Below are 25903 nucleotides of genomic sequence, written 5' to 3'. Positions count from 1 at the left end.
GGGCGTGGGCCTCCACCAGGCTGGTTGGTATGGAATGGTGGGGCTTGGTGACGGGGTGGATCCCATTTCCAGAAATGAAGAGGATGTTCTTGGCCTGAATGATGGGACAGAAACATCCTTTGCACCCATGCAGGTCTGGATTTTTACCAGTAGCTGACATGGTCCCAAAATGCATAGATCACATTAGAATTTCCTCTCCTCCAAGCTTAGAGTTTAAATTGAGACCTGCCAACCGGCTGATGCTCTAGGTTTAATCTTCCAAGCTGTTCTTAATAAGCTTGACTCTGCAAAATGGGCCTTCCCTCTGCCTGGAGCCAGAAGAAATTGTTTTGGGCTCGTAGGCCTGCTGGGCAGCAGCACTGGCCCTCAGAGTCTGAGCACATGACACCCCTTCCCCCAAGAGTCTGCCCAGCCACCTCTGTCACTGGTATTGTTACTGTGTGGTTGCAATTCTTACCTCTAAATGATTGGTACAACTTTGTAAGGTGTCTGCCTTTTCCTTCCCTCCCTTACCCCTCCTCAAGCCTTCTCCCCATGAGAACCTTGCTGGGGGGCGTGTTTTGTGGGCACTGCACACATCCTAACGGGATAGATGGGTGGTTGAAGGACTGAACAAGCAAATGAAAGGACTGGGCCTGGAAAAAAATATTATTGGAGAGATAGAGAAGAATATTTGCAAAGGAGCAATTGCTCCCTCCATGCCCAGTCCACCTTCGGTTATCCATGCTAATAATAATTTCCTTTTGGCTGTGGAATGTGGCCTAAAATGCATATAATCTCTCTCTCCCAAGCACTAATCTCTGTATTGCCTCAGAGTCCCATTTAGATTAGTTCAGCAGTCCCTAGATGGGAACTGACTTGGCAGTGGAGAAGAGGAGGCAGACAGCCACAAAGGATATATGGCCAGTTCAGACCTCCCTCCTCCTTTCTGTTGGTCTCTCTGCAGTTTGACCCTTGGAAAGGGAGAACTGAGCTGTGTCAAGGTGAGGAATTGGAATGGTTTACATGGCTTCCCTTCTACCCTTTTCATCCTCTTGGAGTTTGAGAATTAGTGCATTTGCCTTTTTAAGATTTGGATGGTGAACTCTTTCTGGTAAATGCAGGGATTTGAGAAGATGGGAACCCAAGTTTTGGGGGGGTGCAAGAAGGAGGAGGCGGTGAGGGTTCCTGGATTGGTGTGAGACACTCCCGGGGGTTTGGATATCCTCATAGATAAAAAAATCTCAGGATTTGCCCAGCACATTACAGTTCCCTAAGTGCTTTCGTAGAACATATCTCGTTTGAATCTCACAGTGGTTCTGTGTGAGGTAGACAAAAGCATCAGAGGTTATTATTCACGTTTCACAGAAGGGGAAACTGAGGCTCAGAGAGGCTGCTACCTGGCCTGCCCAGTGCTATCTTGCCTGGCTAGTGGCAGAATCTGGACTCAAAGACTCAAACACAAGTCTTCTGAGTCTGAATCTGGCTCTTTCATTGCCCCATCATGTCTAACTAGGCTTCTATACTGGTCCTGTAGAATGTGTGGGGCACCGTTTTCTTCTTTCTCTTTGAGAGTAGGGTAAAGTGCCCGTCAGCAGTCACGGTCTTCCCTTCTACTTTTCTGTCTTGGGGCTCCTACCTTGGGGGTTCAGTCTTGGGGCTTATACCTGTAAGTCCTATAGTTAAAGCACTATTTTCTCCTATCAGATAGTGCAGCTTTGCAGGGTAAGGGTATTCCTCACCTCCACCCTGCCTGATTCTCCTCCCCATTAAGAGTGGTAGGACTCAGATCCCCTTCAGACATCCCCAGCTGGCTGCATTGAATCTTACTCCCTTAACTGTAGGCTTACTCAGTTGGAACTTTGGGCAACATCAGCCTCAAGACTCTATGATTTTAAATAATTTACAGTCTTAAATCACACTGAAAGGAATAAAATACTGCAGATTATGGAGTCTAATATTCTTTCAGTTTATCAGTTTGCCGTGTTGAGAGCCTAGTGTAAGGTGCTATAAGAGAGTTTTAGAAAATTAAGGTGTACAGTTCTTGCTCACAGAGAGAGCATGTAACTGGGGGACTGGGAAACATGTGAGACTCCTGAAGACCACATAAAGCAACACCAGACTGTAAGCCCCTCACAAGCAGGGACAGTTTGATTTGCCTGTATGATATCCTGTGTGCCTAGCTTAGTGTCTTGCATGAGGTGAGTACTCAAGAAATGTTTGACAAATGAATGTTAGTTAGAGTGAATGAACAGATCAGCAAGTATAAATTCTTTCATTGCAGGTTGTTTCAACATTCACGTGTTAATTTCAAATGGAGTCAAATGAGGTCAATTAGAGAAGGTTTCCTAGGTAATGTGTATTTTCTAGAAAATAAATGACATAATAAAGGACTGTGTATTTGGAAAGAGATTGTAGCTGAGAGTAAGAAAGCTTTGGTATATTTTCTCGGCAGTCTTTAATCTCCCGTAGCACCCTGTTCAAGAGTGACTCCTGGGTCCATAGAAAGCATAAAGTATTTGCAACTATTCTTTATCTTTCAGTGTTAATCAATTATTACTGAAAGATGGGCTAAAGTGTAGCTGTTCATGTCCCTTTCAGTTTTTGTCCATGAGCAACTTACTGCCCATTAATATATATTCCTTTCAAGAGTTTCTAAAAATGTGTTTGCTATTGCAAACAGAGATAATGATACTGAATTATTTTTACAGGATTGGTCATGAGTTTTGCTAAGCCATCTACATCCGTTAGCCTGGTTCCCCCATGGCAAATGTTTTTGAGATGGACAGGTGGGTTAGGGGTTTGCATCCATGAAACATCTTTCGTCTGCCCAAAGTTAGTTCATGTGAGGATCAAACCAAAGTAATTGAAGCCAAGAGTTTGTGGTTTGAGTCCTGGCTTTCCCCTTAACTATGTGACCTTGGGGAAGTCACATGCCTCCTCTGGCTTCCTCATGTAAAGCAGTAGTAGTTCATTTCTATAAAGTACAATCCAGTTCTCAAACATTTTTATATGGTGTGTCATTGAGGATTATAATGTTTATGTCATCTCTCTTTTAGGCCTATTGGAAGGAGCAAATCAAACGAGATAATGTATTTCAAATTGTTTTCTAAACTGTAAACTCTATATAAATTATAGATGGTAAATTCACAGATTTGATTTAGCTTCGTGCACAACTTTCTGAGCTAAGTAGCCCAAAACAAAATAAGGTGACTGAAATATTTATATCATTTTGAAGAATTTAAGCGGAGTGAACTGGCTTTATTGTTGTAGAAGTGCATGGGGTCAGGAGGAAGGAGTATTTTTCCAGTAGATAGGGTACTAGAAGAATGTGAGAAGAGAAGAGTTACTGAATCTCCTTCCCAGGAACTCTGATGAATGAGAGAGACTTCATCTACCTCGGCTCACCTTAAATGTCTGTTAGTGATGGGGATAGAAAGGATTTGTTCTGTGATCTCCGGCCATTCCTTGTCTTAAAAGCGTATGACTTTCCTAATTCAAAATAAATCCAGACCCAGCAACTGTTCTCTGTCAGGGGTCTCTTCGCACCTTGGCTTCTGGTCTTTATTGACCCCTGGGACCAAGAAGTCCCCAGACATTTAGCTGAGTTTCTACCTAGATTAGAAGGTTGGCCTCCCAGAATGGAGACAGGGATCCAGAGCTATGCATGGTAAGTCCCTGAAATGCTGAGTCTTTTCCAAAATGTACCCTTGTTCCCATCTAGGGGTGTGAGATGAGAGACACAATGGATTTGCAGCTGAAACATTTGGCGATTAATCACCATTATGAGAAGGAGCCGACTAAGCTTAACTTCAGATACTCAAAAACATTTCTGAAAGAGCACCCTTTTATTAATGTATTTGTTTAGCTTTTTTAATAGACAAGAAATAAGAAAAATTAAATGACAATATGAGTTCATCAAAAATAAAAAGATTTTGTGAATGGCACGTAGCTAATCCCCTAGTTAGTATAAAGGTAAAGGAGTTCTGGAAGCTCACAGCCTCTGTGGAATGGAGTTTAGAAACTAGTTTGTATAGTGTTTCTTGCTGCTTTAAAGTTCTGATAATCTGATGTTTGTGAAAAGGCATTGTTAACTGTTGAGTTCTATAAACATAAGAGAAGTTATTTTAATCTGTATTGACTGAATCTATTTCACCTCTTCATAGTGGCATTGCCTTTAAAAATTCATTTTATTGGTTTATTATTTTTTAAGCTTAACTCAAAGATATATCACGTGGCTTGGAAACTCTTTTTGCTGTGGATTGTGATGTTCCTTCTTTTGTCAATCACTGTATTGATAAAAGACCCAAGCATACACCTGCTAGTGGCATGCAAGATCACTCCGTTGCCCCATGGGTTAAACAGTACTGAAGAAGTTGCTGATCCTGGTCTCAAAAAGAAAAAAGTATAACTTCATAAAAAGTCATGTTAGATCTTTTGTGGAAGGAGGTTTGGAGTTCTGAGGAAAGGACACAGCATCTGAGTTAGTAGATGTGGATGTTGGAGCCAGCTTTGTTAGCAGCTGGGTGAATGACCTTGCAAAGGTGCTTACCTGCCCTTGACCTCAGTTTTCTTATCTGGAAAAATGAGGGAATTAGGCTAGCCAGGCTCTAAGATTTGATTGCTTTTAGCTATTACGTTCTTTGAGCCTCTGAAACCAGAATGCTTTGTGTCCTTTCAGTGGGCCAAATGGTTTTTCAGAAATCATTATCTGGCTTTCCTGAAAATCAGTGAAAATGAAAGTTTGAAAAGAACAGAGAACAACGCTGCCTGATCAAATGGGAGAGAAGATGGAAGTACAAGGACATGGAAACATGGGGAGGAACTGAGAAATCCATGGCCCCTAATAGAATTGGAATAGAATTTGGAAGGTGGTTTTGTTTTTTGTTTTTTGAGACAGGGTCTCACTGTATTGCCCAGGCTGGAGTGCAGTGGCGTGATCACGGATCACTGCAGCCTTGACCTCCCCAGGCTCAGGTGATCCTCCCACTTCAGCCTCCTGAGTAGCTGGCATTACGGGCCTGTGCCACCACACCTGGCTAATTTTTGTAGATATGAGGTTCACATGTAGCCCAGACTGGTCTCAAACTCCTAAACTCAAGTGATCTGCCTACCTCGGCCTCCCAAAGTCCTAGGATTATGGATGCGAGCCACCATGCCAGGCCTGGAAGGTGTTCTTAAGGTCTGGAAGAATACCCCAATTTATTGTACTAAAACAGTTGGACAGATTTCAGGGAAAAATCACAAAAATCTGGCAGGACTTCAAGGGATCCTCTTGCCCTTTCCTCTTGACTTCAAATAGGGTGTCTCTTAAGCTAGTAAAGACAGGTTGAGGGCTCTCCCATTTTCAGTGATCTCTGGAGGATGGTTCCATGAGTTCAACAATTAGAAATCCCTTTGGGTATGAAACTTCCTCTGCCACAATTTAAAACCATTTTATTGTCTTTCTATTGTGATCAGCATAGGCCTTAAAGTCACTAGTATCCCTCTATTACCTTTGTTGACTTCCTTAAGATTTTCCTCCTCATTTTAAAGAATAGCAAACTAAGACGTGAATGTGTGAGAAAGGGGCTTTGAAAAGTTAGAGTGAAGTAATTTCAGAGTCTTGCTTTCCAGCCCTTGCTCCTTTCTCTCCTGTATTTTGGAGCAGCCACTACAAAATGGCATGATGGGATCTGTAGTCATCAGTCACAGCCTGGCCCCAAATCAAGTAGGGAACCAATCTAGCAGCCCTCCTGGTGATTACCTGTGATCTGTGGCGCTTGATAGTTGCTTGGTTGGACTTGAAATATTTATCAGATGGCTCAGTGCAGTTCTTAGTGTTCTGAGAGCTAGTACAGGAGAACATAGAGCTTACATTCTTTTTTTTTTGAGACAGAGTCTCACTCTGTCACCCAGGCTGGAGTGCAGTGGTGTGATCTTGGCTCACTGCAACCTCCGCCTCCTGGGTTCAAGCGATTCTCTGCCTCAGCCTCCCAAGTAATTGGGATTACAGACACCTGCCACCACACCCGGCTACTTTTTGTATTTTTAGTAGAGACGGAGTTTCACCATGTTGGCCAGGCTGGTCTCGAACTCCTGACCTGAAGTAAACCACCCACTTCAGCCTCCCAAAGTGCTGGGATTATAGGCATGAGCCATCGTGCCTGGCCTCAAGCCTGAATTCTTGTTGGGAAATGTTATTAACAAAACAACACAAAATAAAAAGATGGTACATAATTGCTGAATCGTTATGTACACCAAAAGGTACATTTAGAGAAGAGCGGAAGGTTGGTGCTAATAAGAGCGGAAGGTTGGTGCTAATAAGAATAGTCAAAGGCAGAGTAGTTAGGAATTATTCAGGTCGAAGAAAGAGAAGAGGAGCATTTCAGACTAGAGGAGCAACATGAGCAAGGTTCTGTCTGGGGTGGCACCAACAGGGTGTGGTCTCCAAGTGTTAAGATTATTGTAGAGCAGAGAGAAATTAGATTGATAAGGTGGGTAGAGTAGGGAGAATGAAGGGATTCAGACTTTATGTGGTAGTAGAAAGGGAGCCGGGCAAGGTTTATGTATTATATGGTGATAAAAATAGTGTTTAAAGAGAGAATTCTGATATTAATATACAGAGCAGAAGAGACCTCGGGGTTAGGAAGCCTAGGAGTTTTTGTAGCAATCTTAGGAAAAGATAATGGGCTTCTGAATCAGAAAGGTTATGGTGGGGACAAAGAGGAGTGGCAGGATTCCCAAGACGTTTTGGTAGCAGAATTAACCAGTATTTTAAGACTGAATCAAATTTATTTATTTATTTATTCATTTATTTTGAGACAGAGTTTTGCTCTCGTTGCCCAGGCTAGAGTGCAATGGCACGATCTTGGCTCACTGCAATCCCTGCCTCCCAGGTTCAAGCAATTCTCATGCCTCAGCCTCCTGAGTAGCTGGGATTACAGGTGCCCAACCTCATGCCTGGCTAATTTTTTGTATTTTTTAGTAGAGACGGGGTTTCGCCATGTTGGCCTGGCTAGTCTCAAACTCCTGATCTCAGGTGATCTGCCTGCCTCCACCTCCCACAGTGCTGGGATTACACGTGTGAGCCACCGTGCCCTGCCCCGAATCAAATTTTATTCCCAAATTTATGAGACTGGTGGACTAGGAGAAGGGTAGTGCTATTGATAGACTAGGATCTTCAGTAGAAGTCATTTTGTCTGCCATTGATACCTAACAATTTACTGAACACAGTGGATACTTAACCTTCCTTAGACCCTTAGGTTAGGCCATTTCTACCAAATAGTTTTAGAGTTCTTCAATACAGCTTTTTAAGAGAAGCAGGAGGCTGGGTGTGGTGGCTCACACCTGTAATCCCAGCACTTTGGGAGGCCGAGGTGGGTGGATTACCTGAGGTGAGGCATTTGAGACCAGCCTGGCCAACATGGTGAAACCCTGTCTCTACTAAAGATACAAAAATTAGCCTGATGTGTTGGTGCATGCCTGTAGTCCCAGCTACTTAGGAGGCTGAAGCAGGAGAATCACTTAAACTCGGGAGACAGAGGTTGCAGGGAGCTAAGATCGCACTGCTGCACTCCAACCTGGGCGACAGAGCAAGACTCCACCTCAAAAAAACAAACAAAAAACAACAAAAAAAAGTGAGTAGTGAGTTCTGGGAGATCCCTTAGGAAGTTGGGTCATGGTTTGAGGAGATTAGCATATATTCGATGGATCCTGATTAATCAACCATATATATATATTCCCACATAGCCACCCAAACTCTGGGGCCGGAGGGCCATCTATGTGGAAACCATTCTAGTTGACTAATGTAGAGAATATAGGACTTTAAGTGAGCCCCAGCTGAGTGACTGACTAGCTATGTGATCAGGATAATTTGTACCAGCCTGACCAACATGGAGAAACCCCGTCTCTACTAAAAATACAAAATTAGCTGGGCGTGGTGGTGCATGCATGTAATCCCAGCTACTCAGGAGGCTGAGGCAGGAGAATCGCTTGAACCTGGGAGGCAGAGGTTGCGGTGAGCCGAGATTGCGCCATTGCTCTCCAGCCTGGGCAACAAGAGCGAAACTCCATCTCAAAAAAGAAAAAAGCATTTTGTGAATTCCATGGTGCCAAACATATGGTGAGTGTTGTTAGGGCATTTGGTTTGGCAGGGACCCCAGATTGTCCTAAACTCGCCTCAGCTGCCACTAGAATACCCATGCTTAAATTACCCTCAGTCCTGTGCTGATTCTCAACTAAGGACGGACAGGCATGGCTATGGGACCATAGTGAACAAACACAGGACAGTAGTTAAAAATCAGGGGCCAAAGCGCTCATCCCGAAGCAGATCATTTGCTAGAAACCCACAATATCTTTCCTTTCTAGCCCAAGCTCCCCAGCTTGGGATTCATGACTTCTTTCTTCAGTTTAGCCCACATCTCAATAATCGTAGGTCTCATTACTGTACCCTGTCACCCTGCTTCGGGTAGACCAGCCTCATTCGTGGGCCCACATCCCTCTTTGCACACCTTTATATCAGTGTTCTCTGTCTTCTCCCAACTCCATTACTCTTATTTCCTTCAAGGAAGCCTTTGCTGGTTAATATCACCAAACCCTACACCTTTATATTATTCAGCATTCCTTTTGCACATGCATACAGCAATTCAACTCTATCTTATTTGCTTGTATAAAATAATTTGTGTAAAAGTTCTGGCAAAATATCTAGCATGTGGTAGACTGTTATGTTGGTTCCTTTATATGGTTCTTGTGTTTTATCCTGTTCCTAAGGGTTCAAAAGCAGTGTCTCCTCATTGTTCTGGGTTGTCTTCTTCGGCCCAGCTTAGTTCTCTTTAGACAAGGTATACTCCATATGTGCTGTTGCCTGACTCGAACATAGCTCATTCTTGACATTGCTGATTCCTTCCATGCCTAGCCAAGGGATTTTAAGAAAGCAAGCTCTAAACACTCCTGCCAGGAACTAAGACCAAAATTCCTCTCGTTCTCATTGGGTGCTAGGTCTTTGGTACTTGGTATTTCTTACAGGGACAGAGCAGCCTTGTTGGGGTTGCCTGCCTTCAGCCTCTCAGAGTTCTGGGGATTTCCCCATTGGCGGCTTGATTTCCGGGCTGCCTTTCCCTGCAGGGGTCTGATGGGCACAAGGCCTACCCTGCCATTGTCCCGCCTGCCCCAGGCTGGCCCCATTCATTTCCCAGAGCAGGGCCTTCAGAAGCTTCCCCCCAAGAGACTGCTGCTGCAGAGAAAGGCCACTGTTGTTCTGGGGGGAGGTGGCTGGAGAGAGTGTAGTAAATAGCTATGTGAATGGGACCTTGTGTGCAGCTAGAACCACAGACCCTCTTCCCTTCAGAGCCCCAGGGAGAGGGGAAAAATACCACTAGGATTTCAGTGTCTTCACAGGAACAGGGTTTCAGGTTTGGAAACATTCATGCCATCCCTCAAATAAGAAGCTTGGTCTGTTTAACAAATCTTCACTAATCATAGTGCTAGGCATCAAGGATTCAACCAGAATACGCTTCATACCTTGCCCTTAAGGAGCTAATGGTTTTGTGGAGGGAGACAGAAGTAAGTATGATAGCACCCAAACTTACTCCTGTGATAACAGTTGAAGCACTGGGAGAGACACCTAAAGAAGGTTTCCTGAGGAAAGGACCTTTACATTGAGGCCAAAAAATAAAAGCCAGGCTGGAGAAAGGGAAAGTCTAGGCAGAGGGAACAGCAGGTACAGAAGCCTCAAGCAAGAAAGAGCATGGTGTTGTGAGAATTGCAAGTGGCTGTGATTTGTAGTGAGACCATAGAACCATTAATTAAATGAAACTGGAGAAAAGGAAAATGAGTAGGAGCCAAGGCCTGAGGACCATGTAATGCTCTTAGAGGTTTTGGACTTGATCCTGAGGGCAGTGGAAGACCATTGTGAGATTTTAAATAGAGGGTGACATGATCAGATATGCTTTTACAAAAGCAAGATCACCATGGCTACAGTGCAGACATGGGATTAAACAAGTGAAAGAGTGGAGAGAGGGAAGACGGGTTAGGAGACCTTTATAGTAACCTGGACAAGAGATGAATGTGGTCTCTGCTACGGAAGTGACTTCAGAGAGGGAGAAAAATGAGAGATCAGAGGTTACAAAGTTGATTATATGGGGGTAGGCGGAGGCATGAAGAAGAGTGTGGGGCAAGGATGATACCCTTACCCTTGTCTTGGGCTACTGCATAGTACTATTCAATAAAAAAAAAGGAACTCTAGAGGAAGAACATAAGATGGTTGAGGGAGAGAGGAGAGGGGTCAGCATCCCTTTGGACATGTTGTGTTTGAAGTGCCTGTGGGAGATCCAAGGAAAGATGTTCAGCAGACAACTGGAGCTCGGGCTGGAGGTCAGGAGGGGATAGAGAATCACATTAGCAGGTCATCAGCACCTAGATGGAGCAGCAGAAGCATAACACTGTCCAGGGGCAGGGTGTAGAGAGGGCAAAGGGCTGTGCACAGAACCCTGAGAGGCATACATTTAAAAGGGAGGTGAAGGAAGATGAGAGGCATACATTTAAAAGGGAGGTGCAGAAGAGACTGGCAGGGAGCAACAGAAGGAACCAGAGCAGTGAGGAACCTCCGAAGTGAAGGGAGGGAGTGATTAACAATGTCAAGTTCTCCTAAGAGGTCATGGACGAAAAGGACAGAGAAATGCCTAGACTTAGTAACTAGGAGGATGTTCATGGCCTCCGTGCGTGGTTTCTGGGCAGTAGCAAGGGAAGGAGCCAGTTTCTAGCGGGTCCAAGTGAGAATAGGAGGTGAGGAAATGGTGATGGACATAGTCTAGTCAATTCTTTCATGAAGTTTCATCAGAAAGGAAAAAAAAAGTCGCTCCTGGTCCTGTTAGGTAGGACTTTAATTTTTTTAAGGTAGGGATGTATTGCCCTAGGTCAAGGGTTCTCAATCTTTAGAATCCTTTAGAATCAGCTGGAGATCGTGTTAAAATACAGGTCTGTGGGCCCCACCGCAAACGTTCTGACTCAGTGTGTTTGAGCTGAGTTTGGGGCCTGAGGATCTGCATTGTTACAACTTCCCAGATGATGCTAATGCTGGCATTCTGTGCTTCCAGAGCCACCGCCTTATGACATCTCTGCTCTTTTTTTTTTTGAGACGGGAGTCTCGCTCTGTCGCCCAGGCTGGAGTGCAGTGGCGCGATCTTGGCTCACTGCAAGCTCCGCCTCCCGGGTTCATGCCATTCTCCTGCCTCAGCCTCCCAAGTAGCTGGGACTACAGGCAGCTGCCACTACGCCCGGCTAATTTTTTGTATTTTTTTAGTAGAGACAGGGTTTCACCGTGTTAGCCAGGATGGTCTCTATCTCCTGACCTCGTGATTCGCCCGCCTCAGCCTCCCAAAGTGCTGGGATTACAGGCGTGAGCCACCGCGCCCGGCGACATCTGTGCTCTTAATGAACTCTTTTTATGTTCTCAAAAGAGAACTTTTGTTCACTGTCTATTTCAAAACTTGTCAGTGGCTCTACTCTGCTGGGAATTGCTTCAGTGGCTGGTGAATACCTTGGAGCAGACTGGTCACTTTGTAAGCTTAACGTAAGCTCCCCATCTGGGAAACCTTGCTTAGTCCTTTTCTGTCTACCTTTGACATAGATGCAAATAAATCCTATCTACTGGAGATCTTTAAGGATGGTGGGCTTACAGGATTTTTTGTAATTTCAAAATTAAAGCCCAGAAGAGTCATACATAAGAGAAACATCAAAGCTTATAGTAAATGTCAAAATCAAATATATATAATTTCAATAATTCAGTTTTGGATTGAGAGAATAAATTTCCTAAAATGGTTTCTCAAACTGATCCCAGGTTCTGAATTTTCCAGTGGTAAGGATCCTTGGAATGTCATTGTTGCCTCTTAAAATGTTGTTAGAGCTCTTAACACGTGGTTGCTGCATTCAAAGTGCTTAGGGCTCCAGAACATGCTTCCACAGAGTGATTGGTTGTTCTACCCTCGCAGGAGTCCACACCACCACTATGGCTTCTATGCTCAAGGGGTGGGAGTAGGGATCCCATGCAGTTCTGGGGTTCTGTTCTAGGGCCTTTGCCACTCCCCTTGAAATTGGGTTCAGGGACCACACTACTGTGGTTTCTGAGAGCCCCCTGACCTTTAAGCCTCTTCCTCCTCTCCTGCTTTTCTTTTTGCCCTGTGCATTAGTGGGCCGTTTCTCATCATCTCCAGGTTCTCCAGACCAATGGCTCTGAGTCTGAGATGCAGGTGTGGGTCAGAGGATAGTGGTAGGTATATGACATGGCCTGGCAATTCTTGTGCCAAAGGGTTTCCTAAATAACACTTCAGGTCTTAGGATCATTTAATTAAGCGATGGGAAACCCAGAAGAAATCTTAGTTCTCTTAGCTCAGCCTAGTTCAGGGCTAATAGCTACACCTCTGGAACTCATGCCTGGAGACACATCCTTTTACTAATCCTGAGCTTGAGGCCTGGCAGGTTGAGAAAGAACTGGGCAAGATATGGGGGGAGAGACCACTCCCTTGTTAAGATCCTCCTTCCCATTTGTTGGTCTGGCCTATGGGAATTTTAAAATTCATTCAGCACATTTACTGAATACATATTAAATGTGAGGCAGCATTCCAGGCACTGGGGATACACTGGAACTTTCACTCTGTTGGAACAAGACAGACAACAAGCAAGTGTTTAAAATTATTATTATTGTAATCCATCGTATAAATGAATTTTATAAGACCTGGGTTCATAACTGCTGTGGGAGAGGCAGGAGGAAAGATGTGACAGGATTAAAGGAGGGATTAGAGTCAAGAAGAGAAGTCAGTTCTTAAAGTGGGCCAGGGCGGGGGCGGGGGGCATAATTCATGGGAAGAGGAGGGAAGCTTGAGGACCAAGATAAGAGTGCAGTGATGATGAGGCTTCTTTGTATTTCTGCACTACAAGATGTACTTGGCAAAGTGTCTTGTCCATTATCTCATTGAGGTGGTCCAGGGCAAGGATTTTCATTCCCATTTTATAGATAGGGAAGCTCGCTCAGGGAGGCTTTAGTAACTTGCTTAAGGTCCAGAAAGTAAGAAGTAATGGAGTTGGGATTTTTTAAAAAAAATTCTGTGCCTACTGAGCCCTAACCTATTGCTGTTCCTCTTTTCCTGTACCCCTGTCAAGGCTTGGTGGTAAAAATGTGTAATTCTTAAGGGAGCCAGACATCAGATTTGCCTGACAGTAGTGAAAGACAGTGAAATTTGCCTGACTAGGAAAGCGATAGGTAAATCAGGAGTCAAGTCCCCCAAGTTTTTCTGTCTCTTCCCAATATAATTTCCTTGTCCATGGCCCCTTTAGGACCTGAGGTTTGCATTCACTGTCTAAGAAGAGGATAAGTCCCTCTTCTTTGCCTCCTCATTGGTTAATGGTGGGGAGAGTGGCACACTGGGGCTGGTAATGTTTCAGTGAGGCTGGGAAAGATGCAATCTCCTCAAAAGTGGCTCAGCACTCTGCCACTTGGCAGTGCAGCATCTTTTAAGCTACTCAGGGGCCCTATCTTTGTGTACAGTATGGTGCCTGGGACTGTGTAGTGAATGGATGCTCGGTAAAGTTTTATTGAAAAATAGATACAATTTTTTTAGTTAACAGCTTTATTGAGATATACCATACCATAAAATCTACTGCTTTAGAGTGTACAGTTCAGTGATTTTTAGTATATTCGCAGAGTTGTGCAACATCATCACTGCCTAATTTTAGGACATTTTAATCACCCCCAAAGAAACCTTGGCCCATTAGCAGTCACTCCCCATTGCCCCCTTCCCCTAACCCCTGAAAACCACTAATCTACTTTTTTCTCTATGGTTTTGCCTATTCTGGACATTTCATGTAGATGTGATAATACAATATGTGGTTTGTTGTGTCTGGCTTCCTTCACTTAGCATGATATTTTAAAGATTTAACCATGTTTTAGTGTGTATAAGTACTTATTCTTTTTATGGTTGAATAATATTCCACTGTATGGATAGACTACTTTTTGTTTATCCATTTATCAGTTCATGGACATTTGGGTTGTTTCCACTTTTTGGCTATTGTGGATAATACTGCTACGAACATTTGTGTGCAGGTTTTTGTGTGGATGTACATGTTCATTTCTCTTGGGTGTATACCTAGGAGGGGAATTGCTGATCATATGGGAACTCTGGGGAACTGCCAAACTGCCTTCCAAAGTGGTTGTACAGCCGGGCGCGGTGGCTCACACCTGTAATCCCAGTGCTTTGGGAGGCCGAGGCAGGTGAATCACCTGAGGTCGGGAGTTCAAGACCAGCCTGACCAACATGGTGAAATTCCATCTCTACTAAAAATACAAAAATTAGCTGGGCATGGTGGCAGGTGCCTGTAGTCCCAGCTACTCAGGAGGCTGAGAGGCAGGAGAATTGCTTGAACTCGGGAGCTGGAGGTTGTAGTGAGCTGAGATTGCGCCATTGCACTCTAGCCTGGGCAACAGAGCAAGACTCTGTCTCAAAAACAACAACAACAACAACAAAAACCACCAAAGTGGTTGCACCATTTTACATTCCCACCAGCAATCTGTGAGGGCCCAGTTTTTTCATATCTTTCTTTTTTTTTTTTTTGAGACAGGGTCTCACTTCAGTTTCCCAGGCTGGAGTGCAATGGCACAATCTTGGCTTACTGCAGCCTTGACCTCCCCGGCTCAGGTGACCATCCCACCTTAGCCTCCTGAGTAGCCGGGACTACAAGTGCATGCCACCACGCCTGGCTAGTTTTTTGTATTTTTAGTAGAGATGGGGTTTCACCATGTTACCCAGCTGGTCTTGAACTCCTGGACTCAAGCGCTCCACCCACCGCAGCCTGCCAAAGTGCTGGGATTACAGGCATGAGCCACCGCACCCAGCCAGTTTCTCCATATCTTTACCAACACTTTCTTTTTGATTATAGCTAGGATTGTGGGCGTGAAGTGGTATCTCACGGTGGTTTGATTTGCATTTCCTTAATGCTTAAAGATGCCAAGCATCTTTTTATGTTGATTATTTGCATATTTTCTTTGGACAAATGTTTACTCAAATCCTTTGCCCATTTAAAAATTTGGGTTATTTGTGCTTTTATTGTTGAGGAATGAATAGAGTTTTAAGCTAAGTCATTTAACCTCTCTTGGCCTCAGTTTTATCAATTGTAAAGTGGGAAAGTTGGATTTGATCTCTGAGATCCATTCAAATATAATATTATTTAATCTTTGGTAATTTGGTCACTCTTTTAGGGTTCTACTTGCCACCATGTTGCAGTCCAGTCTGGTTATTAGGGGTATGACTTTTATGTTGAATCAGCCTAGGTTTCCTGTTACTTAACCTTTCTAAGCCTGTTTTTCCCTTTGGAACATGAGAAAAAAAGTATTTCTTTCATGAGGTTCCTCTGAAGATTAAATAAAAATAATGCATGTGAAGTGCTTAGCAAAATACCTGATGTAGTTAAGAATTCAATAAATGTCAGCTATTATTATTATATCATTACTTCATGTCTTATAGTCTCCAATTAACAAGCCAGCTCCCCATCTTGCTTGGATGTGACTTGCTTGTCCTGATCTTGGAGCCTTTGCACAGATCAGTATTGTTTAGTTTATCCGTTGCTCTCAAACAGGGGCTTAACATAATTCTAACCATTTGTTTTGCTCAGAATTCTGGCGGTTGGTTGGGTTGAGCCAAGCAGTTGTTTTCACGTGAGGCCTCTCATGCAGCTGTAGTCATATAGGGACGGGGCTGGGCTTCCAAAGACTTCTTCACTCTGGCACCTTTGTTGGAAGGGCTCAAACAGCTGGAGCTTGAAACAGCTAGAGCTCTTCAGGGATCTCTCTTTCTCTTTCCCACCACCCTTTCTCTGGAATCTCTAGATTATCTTTCTACATGGTGACTTCAGAGTAGCTGACTTCCTAAAAAGAAGATGAAGGCTCTCAGAGCAAGCATCGCAAGACATTTGCAGAGGTGATGTCTTGATGAGCTAGCCTTGGGAGTCTGTTAGTTGAGGCAGTCACAAAGGCCAACCCAGGATCAGGGGAGAAGACATAGACTCTACCTCCTGATGGGCAGTGGCAAGGCTATGGAAGAGCATCAGGGATGGGAACTACTGTTGCAGTTACTTTTGGAAAATTCATTTGCCACACTTATTTAACTCCTTTATTGTTAATTTTTGTCCCTCCTCTCCTTCAAATACCAGTTCAAAACTAACTTACTAGTGAGGTCTTACCTTATTAACTCTCCTTATTGTGGGTTTCTTCTTTCTCCTATAGCTCTCACCATGTAGGTCCCTTTTGATTTTTATATGACATCCAATTATCTTTTCTTGTGCCTCTGTATCTATAAATACTCCCACAGTACCCACAACCAGACCGCACTCTTTTTTTTTCTTTTTTTTGTGAGACAGGGTCTCACTCTGTCACCCAGACTGGAGTGCAGTGGCGTGATCTTGATCTTGGCTCACTGCAGCCTCGATTTCCTGGGCTCAAGTTGTCCTCCCACATCCCAAGTAGCTGGGACTACAGGCACGTGCCACCACACTGGGCTAATTTTTGTATTTTTCGTAGAGACAGGGTTTTGCCAGGTTGCTCAGGCTGGTCTCAAGTGATCCTAGGCTCAAGCGATCCTCCTGCCTCGGCCTCTGAAAGTGCTGGGATTACAGGTGTGAGCCACTGCACCCAGCCTAGACAGTACTCTTTAAGTAATGTTGACCAGCTACCTGAAAGAGTTTACTAAAAATCTCCAGTTAGGGTTTTTCCAATAACTTTAATCAGCTAGTGATCAAATGTTGACTGGTTCTCTCGGCGTTAAAAATTCTCACACTTTTTCAGACTGAACCCCAACCCTGGTCCATCCTGCACTTTAGGGAAGCCCAAGTTCTCCATCCCTTTGTTTTCTCACATGTTATCACATCTAGGCATAAAGACTGATAGACACTGATAGACAGTGGGTCAGGAGAGATCCGTAATAACAATTAGCATTTGCTCAGCACTTTACTGATTTTGGAAAGTGCTTTAACAACAGGCATTCTGAAACATAGCTGTTACAGTTATTATTCTCCTTAATAGTGAGAAAGCTGAGGCTCAGGGGAGTTGGTACGTGAAATCACATAGCATTGAACCTATGCTCTGACCCTAAATCCTGGACTTCCTCTCCTTGCTTGAAGAAGGCCTCTGGCTTGGCCCCACTGGATCTCGGAAATTGCCTTCTACCTTCTAGTCTTTGCTGAGGGTACTGAACTTTGATGAAATCTCTTCTACAGTTCTAGCCCTACCTTCTCTATTATAATCATCTGGGTGATCTGGGACTCAGAGCTTTGTTTTCCTCACATGGTCTTGCCTCTGCTGCTTTGATTATTTACCCTGGAGATTGTGTTGCTTGGGCGCCCTATGAGGTTGGTTACTTTGAAAAAATGCACTCCCATTAGGGGAAATTGTGTGTGTGTGCGCGCGTGCGTGTGTGTGAGTGTGTTCTAGGAGGATGGTCTGAGACGTAGTGCTTAATAAAATAGGAAGCACAGAATGGGCAAAAGGACAGGAAGGTAGCTAGAGAAGGTAGAGAAAAGAATCTCCCAAAGTGGTAACTTTGAAGTTCTCTTTTCTTCTGTTGAGGAGAGAACAGGCAGATGCAAAACTGATGCTGTCTCTGCCTCTGACTCTGCTGGTATCTGCCCCTGACGGCAGAATGATACTTATGTCATCAGGGACTCTTCACTGAGAATTGGCTTCATTTTATTTCCTGTCTTGATGATCAAATATTTGGTGAATATAGTTAGGGTGCTGTTGCAAGAACCAGGATATAAACCAGGCAAAGGATAAGAATCCACTTAATATAATAATCCTTGCAGTACCAAGCATTATACAGCGTTTTTATTCTTCAAAGCACTTTCTATCTATTGTTATACCTACCCTCATCACAGACTTGTAAGGAAGAGCCTGGGCATGAAGAAGGAGCCATCTCCCTCCAAGTGACTTAGTTTCCCTTTTCTCCTCTCCTTCCTTCTGCCTGGGTTCCCCTAGGACACACTTTTTCGACAGCTCTTTCCAGGTTTTGAAATTGCCCCCTTCTGATATAACTTCGCTCCTTGAGCTATCCTCCCATGAATAGAGTGCCTTCCCTCCCTGGTAGTAATTAACAGGGGAGCCCGCTCATCTGTGTGGCTGCCCAGACTGTCATCATCAATCTCACGGAGAGCCCTTTATATGAAAGCTACAAGATTAGAAAATAAATTGGCTAGGGCAGAAAGATTACCAACTCAGGCTAGGAACCTGCATGTTCAGGAAGATGTGGGGGAAGGGTGCTGAGGAGGGAAGAATGAGATAACTAGCTGGCAGCACAGATCCTCCTGGAATCCAAGGTCCTTTTTCCCTCTCTACCAGATTTATGCCCTGTCTCATTTCAGCTACCATTGTCTCAGTCAGCATCTACACCTAGTTTGTATTGTGTGCTTATTTATCTTCAACATGCATCGGGGAAGATAATGGAGACGAGTGGTACTTGCCTTTAGGGAACCTCAGGCTTGTTGGAAAGGCACCTGCAAAAGACCTAAGAACCTGGAAGCAGCAGAGTGCGTCACTTGAAAGGCAGAGTAAAGGCACCACAGCCCACAGCAGGAGTGCTTACTGTCTGTACCATCAGTTTGGTAGAGATAACAAATCTCCCCTTCTTTCTGATTTTACTTGCAAGTCTTATTTGGCAATTAATTGACTTCAGCAAGAGATGTTCATTGATCCTAAGTTGATGTGCCTGCACTGTGCTAGACAGAGGTTGTGGGGATTTAATTTATAAGAATATACTTAACATGAGGTATGTGTTCAAAAAATAGGAAAGGAATAGTCATTCCAGATGCCAGAGGAGTGACATATCTAACACACATTTTAAAAGGTTTTCCCTGGTATTGTGAATAGACAAGGGGTTCAAGAGCAAACATGAGAGAACTATTAAGCTATTACAGTAATCTAGTCAAGAGATGATGGGCATAATTATGGAGTTAAAAATCTGTTGTTTTGACTATGGCATAGATACAAACTTCTTTAACTGTGGAAAAAGATAGGTTTCCTTTTTTTTTTCCTTTCCCCCATTCATTTTATCTTTAATACGGCTTTTGGTCAGAGGTGAAAAGGAGATTATTATAAATGGACCCTCAAGTCAAGAGATAAATACATTAAAAGATATTTACATAGCATAGCAGGCTGGGCACCACCTATACCTGCACACAAGTTTTTTGAGGTTAGTGAGTTGGCTGATTTAATTGCTACTTCATCTAACCTTCATGACTTCACAATCCATAGCCATTTATTTTGTATCATAATAATCCCTTGTGTATGTGCAGCACTTGCAGTTTTATAGTTTGAGAATTTTCATATATATTCTTCTTTTATAACAGCTTTTTGAGATATAATTCATATGCCATGAGATTCACCTAAGGTCGTGCACCCATTATCACTGTCTATAATTCCAGAAATTTTCATCACCCCAAAAATAAACCTCAAGCCCATTAGCAGTCACTTCTCATTCCCCCTCCCTACAGTCCCATCAGGCAACCACTAGTCTACCTTGTCTCTATGGATTTGCCTATTTGGGACATTTCATATAAACGGAATTACACAAAATGTGGTCATTTGTATCTGGCTTCTTTCACTTAGCATGATACTTTCAAGGTTCATTGTGGTGTAACCTGTATCAATACTTCATTTTTTTATGCCGATTAATATCCTCTTATGTAGATATACCACCTTCTATTTATCTGTTCATCAGTTGATGGACACTTGTTTCTACTTTTTGGCTATTATGAATAATGCTGCTATGAACATTTGTGTATAAGTTTTATGTGGGCATATGTTTTTATTTCTCTTGGTTGTATATGTAGGAGGGGAGTTGCTGGATCATATGGTAGCTCTGTGTTTAGCATGTTAAGCAACTACCAAACTTTTCCAAAGTGGTTGTACCATTTTACATTCCCACCAGCAATCTGTGAGGGTTCTAGTTGTTATTATCTCCAGCAGTTGTTATTATCTTTTTTTTTTTTGAGACGGACTCTCGCTCTGTCGCCCAGGCTGGAGTGCAATGGCACGATCTTGGCTCACTGCAACCTCCCCCTCCCTGGTTCAAACGATTCTCCAGCCTCAGCCTACCGAGTAGCTGGTATTATAGGTGCATGCCACTGCGTCTGGCTAATTTTTGTATTTTTAGTAGAGATAGGGTTTCACCATGTTGGCCAGGCTGATCTCGAACTCCTGACCTCAGGTGATCTGCCTGCCTTGACCTCCCAAAGTGTTGAGATTACAGGTGTGAGCCACCGTGCCTGGCCTATTATCTGTCATTTTATTATAGCCGGACAGTGGTCATAAAGTAGTATCTCATGGTTTTGATTTGCACTTCCTTAATGACTAATGATGTTGAGCATCTTTTTATGTGCTTATTAGTCATTTGTATATCTTGGTTAGAGAAATATCTGTTCACGTCCTTTGCCCATTTTTTATTTAAGTTATTCGTCCCTTTATTGTTGAGTTTTAAGAGTTCTTTATAGATTCTGTATACTAGACCCTTGTCAGAGACATATGATTGGCAAATAATTTCTCTTTGGATTGTCTTTCCACTTTTATTGATGGTGTCTTTTGACACACAATACTTTAATTTTAATTATGTCTAATTTGTTTTGTTGCTGTGCTTTTGGTGTCATGTCTGATAAACCATTGCCTACCTCAAAAGTCACAAAGATTTACTCTCATGTTTCTTCTAAGCATTTCATAGTTTAACTCATATAGTCCGTGGTCCATTTTGAGTTAATTTTTATGTATGGTATGAGGTAGGGGTCCAACTTCAAACTTTTGCTTATGGATTTCTGATTGTCCCAGCCCCATTTGTTGAAAAAACTGTTCTTTCTCCATTTAATTGTCTGGGCACCTTTGTTGAAAATCAGTGGACCCATAAATGTGATGGCTTATTTCTGGTTTCTCAGTTCCATTCTATTGATCTCTGTCGTTATGCCAGTACTACACTGAAGCTTGTTAATAGGTTTTGAAATCAGAAAGTGTGAGTTCTCCAACTTTGAAATTTTTTTCAAGACTATTATGGCCATTCTGGATCACTTATATTTCCATATGAATTTTAGGATCTGCTCGTTAATTTCTATTAAAAAAATCAACAGAGATTTTGATAGGGATTGCATCAAATCTGTAGATAACTTTGTGGAGTAGTATCATCTTAACAATTTTAAACCTTCCAACCCATAAACATGGATGTCTTTCTATTTATTTAGGTCTTTACTTTTTTCAGTGATGGTTTTTAGTTTTCGTTGTACAAGTCTTGCACTTATTTTCTCAAATTTATTCCTAGATATTGTATTCTCTTTAATGCTGTTGTGAATGGAATTGTTTTTTTAATTTCATTCAGATTTTTTATTGCTAATGTATAGAAATACAGTTGAATTCTGTGTCTTGATCTTGCATCCTCCAACTTTGCTGACTTTGTTTTTATTGTAATAGGTTTTGTTGTGCATTCCCTAGATTTTCTCTATGCAAGATCATTCCATGTATAGAGATAAGTTTTTCTTCTTCCCTTCCCACGTGGATGGCCATTTCTTTTTCTTGTCTAATTTCCCTGGCTAGACTCAGCACATTGTCGAACAGAAGTAGTGAAAGTGGCCATCCTCAGTTTATTCCTGATCTTAGGGATAAAGCATTCAGTTTTTCACCATTAAGTATGATAGCTTTGGCTTTTTTATAGATGATGTTCATCAGGTAGAGGATTTCTATTTCTAGTTTGCTGAATTTTTTTATTGTAAAAGGGTGTTGGATTTTGTCAGATGCTCTTTTTACATCTATTGAGATGATCATGGTTTTGTTCTTTAATCTCTTAATATAGTGTGTTACACAAATTGAGATTCATATGTTAAACCAACCTTGCATTCCTGGGATAAATCCCACTTGATCATGGTAAAGAATCCTTTATCCATATTGCTGGATTCAATTTGCTGATATTTTGATGAGGATTTTTGCAAATAGAGTCTTATTTGATCCTTGAAACAACCCTATGTGATTAGGGTCCATATGAAGAAACTGAGGCATAAGTTGTTTGCCCATGACCACATAGTGTCAAACTGGAACAGGAATGCAAGACTTTTGAATTTAGTCTAACTTTTTTTCCACTGCTTTACTTGGCTTCTTGTTTAGCATCTATAACCCACAGTTGATTCCATTTATTTAAACTATTTCCTTTTATGAAACACCATCATTACTGTCTTGGATTGAAAACTTCCAGAGGGTGGTCTTGTTAATGCTCTTATCACATGACCACCTAATCAGGACTTAATATTGGATCCCTTTGAGGTCATAATGAAATTTACATCCTTGATGGTTATTATCTTGATTTTAAATATATCCTTGTCGTTGTCTCTTTTTTGATTCAGGAGCATTACAGGGCAAGGACATGCCTGTGATTCTGCTTTCTTTTTTGGTGTTCAGCATTTGCCATCCTCAAATACTTGATAAATACTTGATAAAGGCTTTAGGATTGGAAGGATGCATGTCTATAGTACCCACCTGAAAGCATCTAAGGACAGGTTCTGTTGGCCAAGGATCCACCTGGCCTGAAATCTCTGTGTTCTTCTCTTCAGCCTGTACTGTGTACCCCATCACATCACTCTCTTTCCCATCTTCCTACGGATAAACTGGCATGTCAGAGACTGTAATTGCTGAGAATTTACTGACAGAATCTCAACATTAAATCTTTTGCTTTCTCCAGCTTTTCTGATGTGTGCACAGGCTATTACACATTTCACATTTAGATATCCAGAAAAGCTCTTTGGGGCAACTTGGAAGAGTGGGTGGGGAGCACATGGACAGACATTTACCTGGAAGTATATAACATTTTGCTGGCTTTTGAATTCTTTTGAATTCAAATGAATGCTTTTAAATTCTCAATGCCTACATTTAATGCAATTGCTTTATCGATATCAGCATTGTAATTTATCCTTGCTGTGAACTCCTTAGCTCTTGCTCTAGTATAAAATAGGAAAAAATGACTGTTCATTTTAATGTTAGTCAAAGCCCAACGTCCCTAAAAATATATCTGCTGCAAAACAAAACCCTGTATTATATTACAAAGGCAAATGAAAGTGTGCTTTGTAAAAATTGTCTGTCTTTGCTTATTATTTGTGTTGCTTCTCGATTAATATGTGTGTTTGGAACTTGCCTATGCATTAATTGATTAAATAATCATATGTATGTATCAAACAGATAAAATGCAAGAGTGTATGTACATATTGTGATTTTCTTCCATTTTAAATTCAAAGACCATAGCCTCATTTTAGGATCTAGCAGCACTATGACCTGGACAATAAACAGAATGTCTTGGGACAGCTTTATATTACCACTAAAAAGAGCGAGTACCTGCATCTCTATAATTGAGTAAGGGAATGTTTAGTTTCTAATATGGACCCAGAATAATTTTTTTCCTAATGCTGTTTTTTCTTTTAATCACTTTATTAAGGTATATTTGATGTACAATAAATGTGCACACTTACAGTATATAATTTGATGTGTTTTGACATACATGTACATCTCTGACACCATCCCCACAATCAAGATAAAGAACATACCCATCACCTCCAAAAGTTTCCTCGTGTTCGTTTGTAATCCATCTCTCTCTTCTTTTTTTTTTTTTTTTTTTTTTTTTTTCTGAGACAGAGTCTCGCACTGTCGCCCAGGCTGGAGTGCAGTGGCGTGATCTCGGCTCACTGCAAGCTCCGTCTCCCAGGTTCACACTGTTCTGCCTCAGCCTCCTGAGTAGCTGGGACTAACCTAGCTAATTTTTTTGTATTTTTAGTAGAGACGGGGTTTCACCGTGTTAGCCAGGATGGTCTCCATCTCCTGACCTTGTGATCTGCCCGCCTCGGCCTCCCAAACTGCATCTCTCTTCTTTTCTCCCCTCTCCCTTCCCTAGGCAACTACTTGCCTCCTTTCTCTCAGAGTAGATCAGTTCACATTTTCTATAATTCTATGTAAATGTAATCATACACTATATGCTCATTTCTTGTCTTTTTTCAACCAACACAATTATTATTTTTTTTTTTGAGACAGAGTCTCGCTCTGTCGCCCAGGCTGGAGTGCAGTGGCGCAATCTCGGCTCACTGCAATCTCCGCCTCCCGGGTTCACGCCATTCTCCTGCCTCAGCCTCTCCAAGTAGCTGGGACTACAGGCGCCCGCCACCACGCCCAGCTAATTTTTTTTTTGTATTTTTAGTAGAGACGGGGTTTCACCGTGGTCTCGATCTCCTGACCTCGTGATCCGCCCGCCTCGGCCTCCCAAAGTGCTGGGATTACAAGCGTGAGCCACCGCACCCAGCCCAACCAGCACAATTATTTTGCAGTGGATCTATATTGGTGTGGCTATCAATAGTATGTTCCTTTTCATTGCTGAGTAGTATTCCATTTTATGAGTAATTTGTATTATCTGTTCACCTGTTCATGGACATCTGGGCTGCTACAAATAAAGCTGCTGTGAACATTCATGTACAGGTCTTTGTGCAGACATGTTTACATTTTTCTTCTGTAAATCCTAGAAGATGATAGATGTGTGTTTAATGTCATAAGAAATTTCCAAATTGTTTCTCAAAGTGGTTTTATAATTTCACATTCCCACTGGCAGTGTATCCTATTCCCAGTTGTTCTATATCCTGGTCAACACTTGGTAAGTTCAGTCTTTTTAATTTTAACCATGTTAGTGCATGCATAGTAACATCTTATTGTGGTTCTAATTTGCATTTCCCTGATGACTAATAATAATTTTATGTGTCAGTTTGTCATGTATATGTCTTCTTTTGTTGAAGTATTTGTTTGGGTCTTTTATCCATTTTCAGTGTCTTTTAAAACTTGTTTAAATTTGCATACAGTAAAATGCTTTGTCTTTTGAAGAACAAAAGTTCTTAATTTTGATGAAATCCAATATATAAGGTTTTTCTTTTATAGTTTGTACTCTTTGTATTTAATGAATAAATCTTTGCCAATTTCATAGCCACTAAGATTTTTCTCCTCTGTTTTCTTGTAGACACTTTATGGTTTTAGCTCTTACATTTAGATCTATGATTTATTCTTCGTTACTTTTTGTGTAGTGTGTGAGAGAAGAGTTGAGGTTAATTTATTACTGTTTTTTGCATATGAGGTCCAGTTGTTCTGGCACCATTACTTGAAAATCATATTCTTTCCTCATTGAATTGTGTTGGCATCTTTGCTGAAAATCCATTGATCATATATGTGTGGTCCAGACTCTACTGTGTTCCACTGATCTGTATCAGAAACACACTGATTTGATTATTGTTGCTTTACAATATGTTTTAAAATCAGCTAATCAAGTCTTCCAATGTTATTCTTCTGTTTCAGAATTGTTTTAGTATTCTAGGTCTTTTTCATTTCTTTTTTTTTTTTTTTTTTTTGAAACAGAGTCTCACTCTGTCGGCAGGCTGGAGTGCAGTGGCGCGATCTCGGCTCTACAACCTCCGCCTCCCAGGTTCACGCCATTCTCCTGCCTCAGCCTCCCAAGTAACTGGGACTACAGGCGCCTGACACCACGCCCAGCTAATTTTTTTTGTATTTTTAGTAGAGACAGGGTTTCACCATGTTAGCCAGGATGGTCTCGATCTCCTGACCTTGTGATCTGCCCGCCTTGACCTCCCAAAGTGCTGGGATTACAGGCATGAGCCACCGCGCCTGACTGGTCTTTTTCATTTCTATATAGATTTTCGAATCAATTTGTCAGTTTCTGTAAAAGTGCCTTCTGAGATTATGATTGAGATTGTGCAGAAACCATAGATCAGTTCACAAAGAATTGGCATTTTAACAACATTCAGTTTGTTAGTCTATAAATACCATGTATTTCTTCTTTTATTTAGGTCATTAAGTTCTCTCAGCAATGTTTTTTAGTTTTTAGTGTCAAGTCTTATACAT

General features: G+C 42.1%; 1 protein-coding gene across 13 annotated transcripts in view; it reads left to right on the top strand.

Annotated features, from left to right (window-relative positions):
* Positions 1 to 25903, top strand: part of ARHGEF11 (Rho guanine nucleotide exchange factor 11) — a 111970-nt gene that overhangs the window by 1988 nt on the left and 84079 nt on the right. The gene's annotated exons all lie outside the window — the stretch shown is intronic.

Source organism: Symphalangus syndactylus, chromosome 12 (assembly GCF_028878055.3).
Source record: "Symphalangus syndactylus isolate Jambi chromosome 12, NHGRI_mSymSyn1-v2.1_pri, whole genome shotgun sequence".
In the NCBI taxonomy this organism is placed as follows: domain Eukaryota; kingdom Metazoa; phylum Chordata; class Mammalia; order Primates; family Hylobatidae; genus Symphalangus; species Symphalangus syndactylus.
The sequence above is the reverse complement of the archived record's forward strand: the minus strand, read 5'-3'. Positions and strand labels throughout refer to the sequence as shown.